We start from the raw sequence: 16,964 nt of genomic DNA on the forward strand, positions 1-16,964 counted from the left end.
GTTAAAGATCCCCCCAGGTGGTCGAAATTGTTCCGGGAGTCCTTCACTACGGCACCTCTTCCTTTCTCTGAGTCCCTCCTTTATCCCTTCCCTTACGGCGCGGTTCATGTGTCCGCCGAGATGTGAGACAGACACTGCGTCATTTCCTTTCCCTAACAACCAAAAACGGAAAAAGTAGCCATGGGCGGGTTACCAGAGCAACTGTCCAAAATGAAATGCTGAATGCGAGCCGTAGAGCTCGTGCAGAGTTTCAGCACCCCTGCTACTATCAAGTAGAAGATTGCGCAGGCTGCGACACTCAGGGCTGGGACACTCTGGGCTCAAACTGCGGACTCTATCTTGATATACAGAGAAACATTTTGACAACGTAACTTTGCACCACAATATAATTATGACAAACGCACTCGTTTCAGCAGTACCTGCCTTAAAATGGATGTGAGTATAGTCACTGTCCCAGAAAAACGCCGAGACCACCGTACGAGACTTTAAACGGCGGCCCCAACCGCGAACCAGCGGCCACGACTTTTATATGTTTCTCTCAACCATCCTGTTTCCACGTTAGGCAGCAAGAACGAAAACAGCAAATTTGCACGGCGCACAGCTAGTGTCCTACGATAACCTCGTATCCATGAATGACGTAGGACTAAACGTTCAGACTTAATATTCCAGGCTTCCACCCTTGAAAGCAAGTTTTGTTGTAGCAGCTCTTGAAACAAAAATTGCAATCCCTCTACTGAGAGATTCTCGACAAGGCAAATTTTTTCGAACAATACGCGCGACTTATTAGCTGACGCGGGCACCTCTCCGTAATTGCGATGACACGGAAGAACGAGGACGAAAGTTCCCCTGAAAGATGTGCAACCTCACAACGCGCCATGTCACACTGTGCGATTCAAAAGCGGCTGACGTAAGCCGAGGGCAGCGTTCACACGCGCCTCTAATGATGAAACCAGAGCACAGGCGCGAACACCGCGTAGCAAGAGCTGCTTGCGTGAACTGCGACGAAGAATGTCACTCGGCAAGCATCGCCTTTGCGCTGACAGTTCACTCGCGGCAAGTTCGAATGAGCTGGGTGCCACGCAATCTTAATCAGCGTTTCTGGGCCAACCATTGTAAGTGAGCGCAACGCAGTGTGTCTGTTTTCTGCTCCCTGTTTTTGCAAGCGTTTCCCCATTCCACCTAGTCCCACCAAGAAAGCCTTTTTTTTCCCCTCCATCCGCGCCGTGCTGTTCATCACTACCCCCCCCCCCAAAAAAAAAAAAAAACAAGACAAAAGGAAAGCCATCAGAGGCGTTTGTAAAGCGCGTGCCTATAGGCGTGCTTTCCGCTCCAAAACGCACGGCCCATACAAAAGCACTCGAGTGCTGCACAATGGGGAGTCTTCACACCGCGTGCGGTATTGCGTAAACTCAATTCCGACGGCGAATGGATGCTCCCGCAAGCAGAGATCTCTCCGCTCCAGAGGGGTCCACGGTTCCTGCCAATAAACGAGGCGCACCGACTCGCAAGCTCCGCCAAGACAAAACACGACCTTCACACACGCGACGTTTAAATTCGGGCCGCGGTGACGCAAGAGACGGCAGCATCCTTAGAGTCGAGGAAACAATGCGTTCGCTCGATCACCAGCAATCCGCACAAGTCACTCGGCCGCGTCAAGGCTGGTTCACATGCAAGCGACTGACTGAGCGATTGAGCGGCGCGTCCGCAGCGATAATTTCCAACTTGTTGGAACCTCGCCGATCATCGCAGCGACGACTCGAAACTGGGTTTTTCCGCCGCGGCGGCAGGATTCGCTCGCATTTTCGCTGGTACGTGAAAGATGTTTTACGCGTCTCGCACGTGCCGCGTTAATCGGGGGCCCGCCTAGACGGTACATCACTCTTTTCCATTGAAGAAGCACGAATCGGACGGTGAGGAAACGAGTGCGCCCACAAGAGTTGCGCCGCACCAGCCACGCCACGGGTTACGAGAAAGGCGCTCCGCTGACAATCGCGTTCGCTCATTCAAGAGGTGCGCTCCCGGCGGGACATTGTAACGCCTAACGCTGTAACGCTTACGAGACACACTACACAGGACTATATTTCCTCGAGCGCGGGCGTCCGCCTCCGCTGCCGACGCTTCGTCCGCGACATACACACTGTACACTCGTGCTCGGCACGCGGGACACTGTAATGCCTGATATCGTAATAAGTACCACATACGTCACACTGTACTACGCATCCTCAAACGCGGGCGTCCGCCTCCGCTGCCGACGCTTCTTCCGCGACATATACACTGCACACTCTTGTTCTGTGCGGCGCTTTGTACGACCGTCTGAATAATGGATGCCGCTGCGCGGGAGCGCGCAAAAAACAGACCGGGCAGCGAAATATCCCATGCAACGTCTTTACTGCGCAAGCGACGGCGTGACAACACACAATGCGTCGCAAAGGGACACTGAAACGAAACTGGAAATGATCGCTGAAACCGCACTGCTGTGCATGGAGACATTCTCCTCTTTCGGCCTCCATTTCGCGGGGTTTTGCGCGCGTGGCTTCATTCTCGGAGCTTTTCTCGAGCTGGCGCCAATCGCCTCCCGCGCACGGAAGGGGCGAGCGTGACGTAACGCACACTGAGGCCAAGCAGCGTTCAAATGCCGCAAGCGCGTGCCAGTTAGGTCAGTGGCCGAGTCGGCGGCTTGGGTATACTGCTTCTAAGCGTGGATGACACGAGGCTGCAGTTCGACTTTAGAAAGTTACAGCAGAAGCGACGAGCGCGGTTCAGATCTTCGGAGACTCTTTTTTGAGTGAGTAAAATAGCCGAGGCCTAAACCAGCTTCGTTTACCTCTGCATCGACACAGAAAGCATCCGCGACACTGGGATTCGTAGCGGGTGCGTAAACAGCAAGAAGCAAATAAAAACAGGATTTGCACGTGCGCACCACGTCAGCATTACCAACAGCGCAATCTCGCAATGTAAAAGCGGTAAGCCTGAATAGGCTTCCTCTGCTGCCTACTTGCCGCGATCCAGACACAACGCCTACGTGCACAAAGCGACCAAAGGTCAGGTACAGATAAGGAAAAATTTAATCGGCATAAATTACATCAACGCATGAGATAAAATGAAAGCACTAGCGTCAAAGTACGAAAGTTTGTCTCTCGAACTGCAAAGAGAAAGCAATCAATGAAAGCAGAGCAACGTAAAGAAGCACCTCGTGTATACCCGAGTGATCCGATCACTGGCGTGCAAAAAAACCGTATACCAATACACTGCACTCCCTTCGGAAGCCTCGACAAACACAGTCAAGGGAATGCTGGATGGAACCCCGCAGGATGCACAGTCCAGCGACTTCGCTAAAGAGGGTTCATCGGGAGGCCGCCTGCCCAAGTCGCGCCAAAATCGCCCACATTGCGGACTTTCTAATCTCATCGCCACGTGCAGCGATCGCTGAACGCCGACAACAAAACTTCCGAATCCGACAGCTACTGGGCCTTTTCTTTCCACAGAGCCTTGCCCTTGTCCTTCCCTGCAGAGCAAGGCCTGCGGGCTCTAAAGGAAATGACTGCGTCGACCGAAACCAATGAATCTGGCCGGCATGGCGGACGACAATCTGGCGAGCCGACCGGAACTATTAAGAATCGCCAGGCGAACAACAACGGGGCTCTTTAATCCTGCAACGCGAACAGCGGGAGAGCGCTTCCTTTTCTTCTAAGAGATGGCGCTACCGACGCACGCAGCGTGAAGTTCTGACCTTCCCAGCCGGAAGCCAGTTCGCGCCATACACAGCGGGGCGGGGGCCATCGTCTTTTACAAATCACCCCGGAGACGATCATAGCGACGGCGGGGCGCGATTAAAGCGCGGATAAGCGGATAACGACCGAAGAAGCCATCGAGTCGGCGCACGTATATAGTAGGGCTTCGGGAACGGCGCCCCGCGCGTACACGAGAACGGGGGTCACCGACGGGCAAGGGCTCGCCGGAGTGCACGGCGCAAACATCCGAGTTTCGATCCCTATATACTACTACGTCGGGCAGACGTCACCGACATACGTTAGGCTTCAAAGACTCATTCGCCCTTGCACTCTGAACCCTTGCGTGGGCGATAACGGTCCCCTGCCGTTAAAACAGGGCGGAAAACTGAGGACCCCCGTATAGAGCCCGCGTACGGGAACTGGCCGATGAAGAGTCGCGTCACAGCCTTTATATACAGAGCAGTGTTCTAAAGAGAGAGACTTGCGCGACACCTTCAAATTAGTTCGCACGCGCATACCCTTTTTGGGATGTCATCAAGAAAAGACGGTCAGAACGGATGCCGAAGGACCGGAAAAGCGAGGACACCACAACTGAGCATATATTATTGCTCGGGCGAAAGCTGTTTGGACTTATTTTCCACAGGGCTCAGAGAACTAGCTTTTCGTGTGGGATACTGCATGGCAGCGTTTTCCTCCAATTTTCCACTCGCCCAGTTCCGATTAGCTGTGCGGACTTCAGTACATACGTCGACCTCTTCAACTTCACCCCGACCTTTCAACAACCACGCGCTCCCTTTCTGAGAATAAATTATCTCCCTCTCTCATTCGCTTCGTCACACGCAGAGAACAAGATAAACGTCCGCTCGTCAACACCGTTAGACGACTACCTACATCAAAAGTGATCTTTAATAATAATAATAATAATTGGTTTTTCGGGGAAAGGAAATGGCGCAGTATCTCTCTCATATTTCGTTGGACACCTGAACCGCGCCGTGAGGGAAGGGATAAAGGAGGGAGTGAAGGAAGAAAGGAAGAATAGGTGCCGTAGTGGAGGGCTCCGGAATAATATCGACCACTTGGGGATCTTTAACGTGCACTGACATCGCACAGCACACGGGCGCCTTGGCGTTTTTTCCTCCATAAAAACGCAGCCGCCTCGGTCGGGTTCGAACCCGCGAACTCCGGATCAGTAGCCGAGCGCCCTAACCACTGAGCCAACGCGGCGGGTAAAGTGATCTTTAGCGATCACGCGTACCGTTCAAAACTTCCGCGACGCCGCACAAGGCTGATCCAACACCTCCTAAAGAAGAAGTTCGCGATCACGCATACAGGCGCGTCAACACCTGTGCGCGCAAGGCCTGCCTCGAACTCCCACAACCACAGATCGTTAACCAGTTATTCGGACCACGCGCGCCACAACACACATACACACACACGGAGCTTGGATGCGTGTCTCCGTCAAGCCCGCGCGAACACAGACCGGCGTGGTCTGCAAAAAGGCCCCCCAGCCGCCGAGAAAGAACCGCACAGCGCCAAAGCGATCTCTCTTCCCTGTACGTTCGAGGAGGCAGTCGCGAGGACCCCCAGAAAGCACCGCGGGAAAAATAAATAGGATGCAGCAGGCTACGCAGGCTAGCCAGCTTCCACGCGTGAGCGTCCAAAGACAGGACCATCAATCACAGATAAAGCAACTGCGTATAAATCGCTGGTTCCGAGACATGGCAGGCACCCCGCCATGTGGCTGGGACGCGCTCGACAAGCTGATGTGCTCAGCCCTCGTGTAGCGAAACGACGGACCTCCTGGTACACGGGTGCGCCATGTAGACCTCACGATAAGAAGGGTCTTGGAGGAATAAGAGAAAGCGAAGATGAGAGCCGAAGTTTCACAGCTGGTCTGATCCGACACCTGAACAACGTCTCCCGCGCTGCCGCAGAAACGAAAGAATGGGGCGATGCGCAATCGGGCGGAACCGAAAATGGACTACGCCTTCAGCCAGTCACCTCACAGCCAACAATACGGGGTAGCGTACTAGAAACTCACGGATGACAGAGTATCGGAGGGGGCGCCACGCTTAGCTAACGCAAAAAAAAAAACTTTCCGCGCTGCAGCGGGGCAGTTTACCGATTCACAAGTTTGAGCTTCGATCGGATCTACATACGCTGGACACACTTCACCGCTCGTGGCGATACAAGAAAGTAGAAACAATCTCTTTGAAATTCGCGAAAGCAGATCTTATAATATATAATAGGTTTTTGGGGAAAAGGAAATGGACGCAGTATCTGTCTCATATGTCGTTGGACACCTGAACCGCGCCGTAAGCGAAGGGATAAAGGAGGGACTAAGAGAAGAATTAATAATCCGCAATAATTTCGACCGCCTGGGGGATCTTTGACGTGCACTGACTTCGCATAGCACACGGGCTTGCCTCCATAAAAACGCAGCCGCCGCGGGTCGGGTTCGAACCCGGGGACTCCGGATCAGTAGCCGAGCGCCCTAACCACTGAGCCACCGCGGCGGGTCGAACGCAGATGTTCATTCGTATTTTTGTTTCTAACGTGTGCCCTACACTGATCCATAGTAGTAAAAGAACGAAATTCATTCAAGTGGGCACAAGTAAAGTTTTGTCGCACCACGACTCCCATCTCTGTCGTTTATCTAAAGTACGCGATCTCTTCAAGAGAAGATCCGGCCGCACAGGAAGAGATGGAGCTGTTCGCTCGCCACTGGAAAATCCAGGGATCAAGCACTCATCGCATACACGAAGTTGACCCTTTGACGCAACATGCTTTGTTTCCGTCGTAAAGAAACATTTTTATGTCTAACTAGAAACTCCAAGCCTTAAAAAAGACAATTTGTTAGTTTTCCAGCGCAAAAATACTAGCGGTAAATTTTTTTGCAGTGGCGTGCAAAATTTCGTACAAAGTGCTTTCGTCACGTATTTTCATAATTGATGAAAATAGCAGCATCGAAATGCCGCGACTCATCGAGTATACACCCGAAGAATCGCGGAAATAATTCGTATTTCGAAGATGCGCATTACGCTCGAAATTGCTAAAAAAATTACGTTACTACTGGTGGAGAAATAGGCGCAAAAATGGCGGACGGCGTGCTACCCTGCTCACTGTTTAACGAAATATGACTTGCTGCGTTCGCTATATGGCATTTAAAAAAATAAAATACCTTATTTGCGACGTGAAGGATGCAATATTCACCTGAAACAAAGAAATAACAGCTAGGTGCAGCCGCTATCAGAAAAAGCTGAGAGTTCATTTTGCGTGTCAAAGGGTTAAAAACTTAGCGCGTCGGACTTGCGATACCGGGAAGCCAGTTGTATTCCTATACCGTACGTAGTTAACTGGTAGTAAGTGCCCATAGTTAACTTCATTCGCAGAACGCAAGACACGAACGCGGTCGGTTTCGAACCCGGGAACTCTGAGTTAGGGCGCTTGGCTACTGATCCGGAGTTCCCGGGTTCGCACCTGACCGCGGCGGCTGCGTTTTTATGGGGGCAAAACGCTAAGGCGCCCAGTGCTGTGCAATGTCAGTGCACGTTAAAGATCCCACGTGGTCGAAACTATTCCGGAGCCCTCCACTACGGTACCTCTTTCCTTTCTTCCCTCAGTTCCTCCTTAATCCCGTTCACTTATGGCGCGGTTCAGGTGTCCAACGATATATGAGACAGATAGTGCTCCATTTCCTTTGCCCAAAAAACCAATTATTATTATTATTATTATTATTATTATTATTATTATTATTATTATTATTATTATTATTATAAGACACAGACAACGCGTTAGTATGCAGGAGATGGCGAACTCGAATCCCGCAACCTCCTATAACCAGCCACCATTTATAATAATAATAATATTATTAATTGGTCGTGGGGGGAGGAAGGAAATGGCGCAGTATCTGTCTCATTTATCGTTGGACACCTGAACCGCGCCGTAAGGGAAGGGATAAAGGAGGGAGTGAAAGAAGAAAGGAAGAGAGAGGTGCCGTAGTGGAGGGCTCCGGAATAATTTCGACCACCTGGGGATCTTTAACGTGCACTGACATCGCACAGCACACGGGCGCCTTACCGTTTTTCCTCCATAAAAACGCAGCCGCCGCGGTCGGGTTCGAACCCGGGAACTCCGGATCTGTAGTCGACCATTTCTAACGAACAACCGCGTTTACGCGGCCTTTTAGCATCTACCGCGTCGATAACTCTGCATAAAAATAAGCAAGTTCTGACTCGCTGACGTCCTAATATAAAGAAGCTTTCGTAAAGATGCTACATCGATTGCGTAAACTAAATTTTGAGGCGGTGGAAACAGCTGCAAGCGGGCAGACACACGCGCCTTAAGAACAATAAGAACTGAGGAGTGTGAACAGCGCACGCGAACAAGCTCTTCGAATACTCTAGAGAACCCCTACCATAGTGGAGCCAGTATATGCGGAGCTGCTAAATTGCTACAGAGGACAGAGGCTCAAGTACCCTCCGCCACACAACTCATTAACACAACAAGAAGCAGTGAACTGGCAGAGACTGCAAAGAGGAACATTCTTCAACCTATACATTCTACACAAAATGTACCCTACACAATTCAGGGACACGTGCCCGTGGTGCGGGGCAACCCCCACGCTATACCACATTACATGAAAGTGCAAACGCAATTATGCATTCCACAAACTCAAAACCCCGAGTGCGGAGCAATGGGAGGGTCTGCTCACCAGCAGCGAGCTCACAGCCCAAAGGGCCCTTGTGCAGCACGCAATGCGAAGCAGCAAGACTCAGCGGAGCCCTGGAATAGGGGCCCGACTTTGCGAAGAGGCCAGACTGTCAACGATGAAGACGACGGCCCCACCGCTAATCTCATTGAGATTTCAACAAATGTTTTCTCTCTCTCTCTCTCTCTCGAATACAAAAAAGCAGCGATACCAAAATTTGGGTCACAGGCCAAACACTGGGTGACAGCCGAACCCGCAGAGCGCCAAATGCGAGCGCATCAACGCTAACGCCGCAAAAGAAGCGTGAAAGGAAAACGCGCACGACCGAACACATCAACGCGCGACTACACTCCACGCTGACAACCCGAGGAAAGCACCCCCCCCCCCCCCTTACAGCAGGCGCGCTGTCATATGAATACGGAATGACAGGATCCCCACTGCTGAGGGCGCACAAATTGAGCGGTGAACATACGGTGGCAGCCACATACGGGGTAACGAAGAAAATGACTCTCAGCCACTCAGTGTCTACAGGCAGCAGCGAAGACAGAACAGAAATGTACGCCGAGGCTTAAAAAGAAAGGAAAAAGAATGTTAGGACACCACTAAGGAACGACAGCGGGCTAGCAGCGAAGACAGCCCCAGTGAGCGGCCGTCGACTTCGTAATGCGCAAACCTGTCGCTGAAGAGCGCTCGCCACTCCGTCTAGCAAGGAAATGCGCTTCGAGACAGGCCTGGGGAAGCGATATTTTAGCGTATAAGTAACGCATAACGTCGCAACTTGCTCACAGGCGCGCGAGTCCCAGCGTCGATGAGGCGAGCGCGTGTGCCGTAAGCGTGCGGCGCCGCGAACCAAAATTGAAGGGAAGTTCGTCATTAAGTCCCACGGGGTCGAGCACGTCGCCGCGTCGCAGTTGTTTGCGTAACATATTTGCGTAATAATTTTAGAAAAGCTGACGTCTACTTAACTGTCGAGAACGAAACCATAAGATGATCAGTTTAGCGAGAGGCGACAAGCTTCTTTGCACAGAACTACGAATTTTCTGGTTATTTTTGCCCTAAATTTGACAACGGCTTTCTGACATTATGTGACAAGAGGAAAACTGCCCTTGTCACACAAAATTATGGAGTAATCAATAAATTAGTGCTCACGCTCTGTTCCCGCTCATATTGCTCACGACTGTACAGTTTCACGGACGTTGCACGCAATTATAATTCTTTTTTTTTAATTTCTCATCACTGAACCAATAATCGCGGCCATAAAATAATAAACGCATTGCCAGTCAGGCCTAACGATACAGTAAACTGAGATACTAATATAGTAATACTATACTAATACTGTATAGTAATAGTAATACTGGTAAAGTTTTAACCAGTATAGTAATACTGGTTAAGTGCCGCAGTATCACAAGCCCTTGGCGCCAGTGCCTCGGATTCCATGAAGTGATTACGGCTTAACATTTCCTGACGCCAAACAGGTCCGCGAAGCAGCAAGGACAAATGTGCCACGTAATATGCGAAGACAGCGTACACCGTCCAGTTCCGTGCATAGAAACCACGGAAACAAGATGCAACTCGCCCACAGTCACACCTGATGAAGAAATCTAGTAGGTTCGGAAACGTCGTGTTATCTTAACTCGGTAGGCGTTCTTTTCTCACTCCAATTAAATTTGCTTTCCCAACCAGACAGACCCCTGCCGAATGTTTTTTTTTTTTTTTTGTATCTATGCGAAGGAGGATGGCCTTGTTATCAGCTCCCTCACAAAGCTTTACTGCATTCATTCCGGCTTCAGCACTGCAGGCATCGAGCACTTGTAGTACTCGGTGCGGCACAAAGAACTTATGAGACTGAGAGCACAATAGCACGATTAGAGTGATGAAAGGGCCTTTCTGGATAGATGCAGTCGGTGCAAGGCAGGGAGTGGAAAGGCAGGTGGGAAGTGGATCGCGGAGACTGAATAGCGAGCTTGAACCAGCTTTGAGTTGAGGCATTTGTCCCGCCGTGGGCGTAGTCAGGCTAATGGTGATTGTTTTGGAGTCTTTTTTTTTTAATGTACGTAGATGGTTACCGTTCTTTTGTTAATACGAACGGCGGTCAAAAAATATGGTGGACATGCTCAAGCTGTTCAAAGAAATGTGAGACTGATTTCACATTTGGAACTCCCGAGCATCGTTGAATCTATAGGCCTGCGTACTCAGGGGGGGTCATCTTGCACGCTGAGAGCATTCACCGACGCCCTTGAATCATATTCTTGGTTTCCGTTTGGACAACTCTTTCTGTAGGCTTACAAGAGACGAGATTAGTTAGCAGGCTGAAGTTACCGTTAACAAAGCCGAGACCACACACGATGAATGAAATCTTTTCTGAACACCCTCACAGTCTCAATGAAAATGTCGGGCCATCTCTGCACGAGTTTTTTGCTAAACGATTGTTTCTGGCAAGAGAAAGACAGCTAAAAATATTAGACTGCGTAGAGGTAGGAAATACTCATATAAAAGTGGATTTATAACATTATTCGTGTACCTCCTATGAACGGTAGGAACGAGCTGTTGAGTTCTCCGTGGTATACCGCTGCAGTTCCTGCAGCCAAGAACTCATTTTTGGCAAAGTCTGCGCTTCAACTGACAAAGCCCTGTCGAATGTTTTCTTTTTTACCCGTGCGTGGGAGAAGAATTGCCTATTACAACATACCCTCTTATATGTTGCATGGTTTGGTTCGTTTCATTAGTAGTTTCCTGCATACATATCTCGCGCGTTATTTCTTTACTTATGTTTTCAAATATTTGCATTTCCTGGCACGTGCTTACATTTTTTTTTTCGCTCGTTTTCGAGCGACTATGCCTTTAAGTATACAGGTCTGCCACTTTTGTTCGCTTCTTGTGCTTTTTTTCCCCGCTCGCCTCCACGATTCTATTGTGACTGAGGTTAAGGAAAATAAATACAACAAACGCCCGAGGTTTTACAGAAATGCTAGCATTCTTCAAACCCTCAATCTCTGCGCTGCGAACCAGGGAGGTGCATCCGTGCTTCTCTCTCGTCTGACATAAAGGTGTTGCCCGCAGCCAGGAATAATAGAAAGCGCCTGGAAGATAAATGGAGCCTACAATAGTCTTCAGCAAAACGGAAGCTCTATAGCTGGTAAAGGTTTGTGTAACGCTGGTAAAATAGCGTTACACAAAGCTTGTTCAAAACGGCTACATCCTTCGGCCACCCACAAGCCACCAAAGGCACGTAAACCGAAACCCAAGATCTGCGAAAAAGTGGTGAAATAAACCGAAGAATGACGAGGCGGACATAAACGACCAAGCTTGGCGGCCTCTCCTGCAAAAACGTTGCACCTATTTCTTCTTATCACGATTATTACTCTTTCACTTCAAGACAGCACCCTGCGGCCCAGCAGTATGTCACAACTCTCAAGCACGCGGCACAGCTACCTAAAACACACACAAAAACAAACAAGACAAAATGAAGCAAAAAGAATGCTTCGTACACATGCAGCAGCGGAGCGCGCAGAATTACCCCACAAGACGATGCGGAGGGGCACTTATGTGAGGCTAAACGGATAGGCTCATAATCCAGCCTAAGCGCAAGACAAATGAAGCCATAGCCTTACGCCAATACCCTAAGCAACCACGGCATTACCCGAAGTCCCAGAGGAGGCCGAAGAAGCGCGCGGTAAGTGTAATGGGCTACGAATAAGCCGGTAAAGAGCCCCCGGTGGATCGGCTTGAGAGGACAATTAAGTCACGGGAGCGACACGCTATGGCCAGTCTGATCAGTCACCAGTCTGGCTCGGCGAAGCTGAAATTCAAATTAAGGCCGGAAAAGGCGGCAGCGGCTGGCAGTGCAAGTAAGGCACGCCCTAGAATAACACACTCGGCAAACGAGAATCGCTCCACGGCTGTCAAGGCAAGGCGCGGTCGCCGCAGCGGTGAGGTGACGGTCAACTAATTACATGCCATGGTCAAACAGCGCCTCTACTCTGCACGGCCAAATAGGGGCAATTTTTCCGTTGGATAACACTGCAGTGCTCAGGCACGCACGAAAAACACACACACTACGGGACTTATACAAGAGTGACCTACGCCAAACGAACGGAATCCGAGAAGCCGATACCTCTCGTTATCTCGCAAGCCAGCGTCGATCGTTCTGTTATGGCCCTCGAGAACGACGTTGACGGAGGTACAGCGGCCGTAAATCTGTTTGCCCCCCGCACCAAGAGTGGGCGCCAACGCACCGGTAAACACGGGCCGGTGACGAGCAAAGTAAACAGGAACGTGTCACGGCCGGCAGGAAATTGAACGGAGCCACGAAAAAAAAAAAAGAGGGGGGGGGGGGGGGGCAAGGCGGGTGTGAAGGGCCTCACATCGGCCGCTCCGACAGGAGTGCAGCTGGAGAAAGGAGGATAAGAGAGCAACGGCGGTGGTCAACGCCTCGGGAGCGAGGCACACAGCAGAGGCAGCGAAGCAACCAAAAAGCGCGATGAGCGAGCGCACGGACGGGCGCCTCCCTGCTGTAAGCTTACAAGGTGACCACGGGAGGCTCGGTACGGGCTGGCAAGCGAATCAGCGTTTATTTACGACAGGCGTCCAATTCCCACCCATGCCCCGGGCATCTTTACGCGGCCCGGCAACAGGCACGCGAAGTTTTGCGAGAAGCTGATGGACAGAGACAAACATATTTCGCGACACAATATATGCGCAACGGGTCGCCGCCCTCTTTGATCGCCCTGCGCGCGCGACATACCATTCGATCGCTGTGGGTGTATCCACAATGCGAGAAACCAAATCCGAACGCCCACTGCAACGATGAGTGCGTTGAGACCCGAAACCCGAGCCCATATGTCAACGTTTCTGCACCCTTAACTTTGTTCACTGAATCTCCCAGAAGATAATAAAATTCAAGTAGTTTTTTTTTTTCACATCAACCGGCATACCATAACGGCTAGGGGCAGTGTCTCTTCAAAGTCTTTCGAGTTTGAAAAAGATGCCGGTGTTGAATTGACCTACGTAGACTAGCTCTTTGCCAAGAACCTCACTCACGTATTTTAGTACCGTATATAGCCAGCGAAATGACTTCAGCATTTGCTTCCGCGGCATGATAAATCAGTCGCGATCAGGTAACCGATCGGAACCTTCACCGCAGCGTCTTCGGACGCAGTGCATAATCTGATACCGAAGCGCCAAGAAATATGATTCGCGCTTGGAAGCGCAGCATATCCGTGCAGAGCAGCTTCAAATCATCCGAATTCGCCGCATATTCAAATTTTGCCGAATAAGAAATACGGCGCTCGAATGACCTTCGACCCAGGGTGGGCTCCCAAGAAAGACGTCTGCGAACGGGACGCAACGGGATACGCATAAAGACAGGCACCGGCACTTAACGAGTGATGCATACGGTGACTGCACCCTTAGATGAACTTACCGCACAGCATCGAGACACGTAACCGCACGAATCCTTCCCAGCAAAGACGCCAGCGCGCGACCGACCTTTGAAAAACAAGAATCAAGTTACCGCACCGCACGGCTTCACCAGCGTAAATCTCATCTCAACTTACACGCCCTCGAAGGAAACCAATTTAGCAAGGTTGTCCCGTACACTGTTCATTTATTTTTTTTTCAACAAAACTGCGCCGACCAGGAGTACCGAGGCATTTAATCGGGCACCCCAGGTAGGGAAGGGTTTTCATAACTCCCCCCCCCCCCCCCCCGGCCCAGCAGCGAGTCTTGAGTACGTGATCACGCGCACTGTCACTCAATATATACAGGGTACAGCAGGACGTGCTTCTCTGCAGGCACGCATCGGACCGTGCGCGCCGGAGAAAACCACTCGGCCGTGCGTCGCCCGGTCGGAGCGTTCTCGATCCGGACGCTTCAGAAATTTCCCAACTCCGAGATTGCAGCCGCTCCAACGGGTCGGCGGGAGACGGAGGGAAGACACATAGCTGATTAGTTTGGATTCGAGCGGTCGTCTCTACCATCCTTTCGGTGGACGTCCGCAGCGTATGGCAGCTCGCCGCATCAGCCAGTTTTCATTTCCGAAGAGCGCTATGTAACCGATGTGCGGAGATAAACAGTTACTAGATTCACTGAACATTGATTATGCAACATGCTTCTTCTTACAAGCTCCTTATACACCATGGCGGAGAAACGGGTGCTGTGAATAAGCGGCGTGCGAGCCGGCCTGTAGTATACAACCGAGTGAGGTATGTCGCATGCGCCGACAATCACGGGCACATAATCCATACAGCGCTGAGCTGTTAAACGCAAGAAGGGGGGAAAAAAATAAATGCGCCTTTTTGTGCAGTAACGCTCAAGCAATCACCGACTATATACGCTTGACTTCTAGACCTCACCCAAGTACATATATTTTGAAAAAAAAAAAAAAGCCACGCGGACTTTCCTCCGTTCCACGGACGAAGACGTCCAGCAATAGCTGTCGAGGGGTCGAATCTGGAATGCGGCGGACGCATTTCCGTGGAGGCGAAATACAGCCTATTCAAGAAACTCAAGTGGTAGAAACCAATCCAAAGCTCTCCACTATGCAATGTATCTGACGGCTAACCAGCCTCTTCTAGTCACAAGCTCGAATAAAAAAATCAGCCCTGCAATTACATGCATTTTCTTTTCGTTTCGGTTATTCCCAAGAGCGGTCGAGGGCAAGATCGGGATGCGTTAGAAACATTCGGCGCAGGAAAATTCGTCTACGCCCCACCCCCTCCCCCCAATGCAGCTGACACCCACACAAACACCCATCCGCGAAACTCGCACAATCTTCCGCGCATTCGAAAGCGCACTCCCTCTTTTCTTTCCTCCTCTCTCTGTCTGGACATAAGGCCACGCCCCTCTGCGCGAGAAGGGGAGCCCAGAAATAAACGAGCTCCGCCGGCGAGCGCAGTCTTGGGCCAGCATACGCGGGCGCTGGCCGTGGATAGCTATAGGCGACAGCCGGCACAGGAAGCAGCCACCCAAGCGCGGCACCTGTCCTGCATCAAGCCACGCGGATCCGGCGGCGCACCAGATCGTTCAACTGCGCCCCCCTCCCCTTCCCCCTAGTGCCAAGCCCCTACCTTTCCCTACGGCGAGGACGGGCCTAAGAAAACGGACGATTATTTGTACAACGCAAACGGGCCGCCGCCGCCGGCCGCGTCCGGTTCGCTCACTGCCAAACGACGTACTACTCACGCGTGTGTGTGCGTGACACCCGCGTTTACGCTCGAGCCTCGTCGTCGTGAACGACTAGCGCCGACTAAGGGGGAGGGGGGGGTAGGAACGACTTTCGCGCGTGGCTCCTTCTGTTTTGCTCCGCTGGCCGCGTTTCCGCCCGTTTTGGGAATCCGGACGTTGTGGGGAGGACAGTTCGCGCTCCTACAAAACTCGAGGAGGCGTCCGTCACCGCGTCGGAGGGAGGAGGGCGAGGCCAAACATTGGCCGTGCGCGCCGCGTCGCGACTTTGACGGGGCGAACTTGCAGGACGGAAGTGGCGGAGGAAAACCGAAGGGAACGGGGGCAATGTTGTTTGACTCTTCGCTCCTCTCCCTTCACCTAAGAGGCCAAACTTGGTAACGAAGTTTGTTGGGTACGCAGGCAGATTTTATGGACATTCTTCGGAGCGGTCCTACGCGGACACGGTGTTATCTTCGTTCAAGAATGCAGCAAAATAAACGGAGACCGTCTTAATCTGTTCGCGGAAAAGTAAGCCGTCCTGCAAAAATGCCGACAGAGGGCAGGGCTGCCAGAAGCGAAGAAAAAAGAAGGGGGGGGGGGGGGGGGGGGGGGGAATCAGGGAACCTTTTCCGCGCAGCCTAATTGGCAGCAGCAGCCCTGCACATCCAACTCCTGGAAATCTAAATGGGCAGCGGATCTGATTAACGTCTCAGTATAAAGCTAACGACGATGCCGCGATTGGCCGGAGTAAACAAGGAGCCTGCAACAGTTTCGAGGCGTCATTTTCCCACCTGACTTTTTCAGTGACTGTAGGGTAGACAGTGCAACTGTGCTGTGAAGCCTAGCTTGCGGGTAAAAAACAGCCAACTACGTCCAACAGCCGGGGACACTGCGATGTAGAAACATCATTCCAACGACGTCCTTATCCGTCCCTCACTGGACAAGTATTTATGCCAAAAGGTACTGAGGCTAGTTCTTTGAAACCTTCTGGTCAGATAGGCTCGAAAACGTTTAGTTACTGCCAACTACTATTGTTACAACCGTCCACAGCGGGTAGTGTATTTTTTTTTATTTTTGTAGCGATAGCTACATTACGACAGCATTTCGAGCCTTCAGAGTGGCTGTGCTGCCAAGCTGTCACGTGGTTTGGGCGCGTGGTGCGGAGCAGCTGCCGGCGGCGCGGCGCCGTGCCTGATCACGTAGCTCGTCACGTGGTTGGTCACGTGGCCAAGTTGCACTCAGCCAGCTGTAGCTGTCGCGTCACTCCACGTTTAAACAGAGCTAAACCAGCGCCATTTTTTTTTTTACGGCTACAACGGACAATTTAATTGCAGCAACGTTTGAAACCAGAAAGCGAC

General features: G+C 51.4%; 2 protein-coding genes across 3 annotated transcripts in view; one reads left to right on the plus strand and one right to left on the minus strand.

Moving 5' to 3' along the window:
* Window positions 1-16,964, minus strand: part of LOC144136692 (uncharacterized) — a 128,579-nt gene that overhangs the window by 86,659 nt on the left and 24,956 nt on the right. The gene's annotated exons all lie outside the window — the stretch shown is intronic.
* Window positions 1-16,964, plus strand: part of LOC144136693 (uncharacterized) — a 45,995-nt gene that overhangs the window by 15,667 nt on the left and 13,364 nt on the right. The gene's annotated exons all lie outside the window — the stretch shown is intronic.

The sequence above is a fragment of the Amblyomma americanum genome, chromosome 6 (genome assembly GCF_052857255.1).
Source record: "Amblyomma americanum isolate KBUSLIRL-KWMA chromosome 6, ASM5285725v1, whole genome shotgun sequence".
Classification (NCBI taxonomy): domain Eukaryota; kingdom Metazoa; phylum Arthropoda; class Arachnida; order Ixodida; family Ixodidae; genus Amblyomma; species Amblyomma americanum.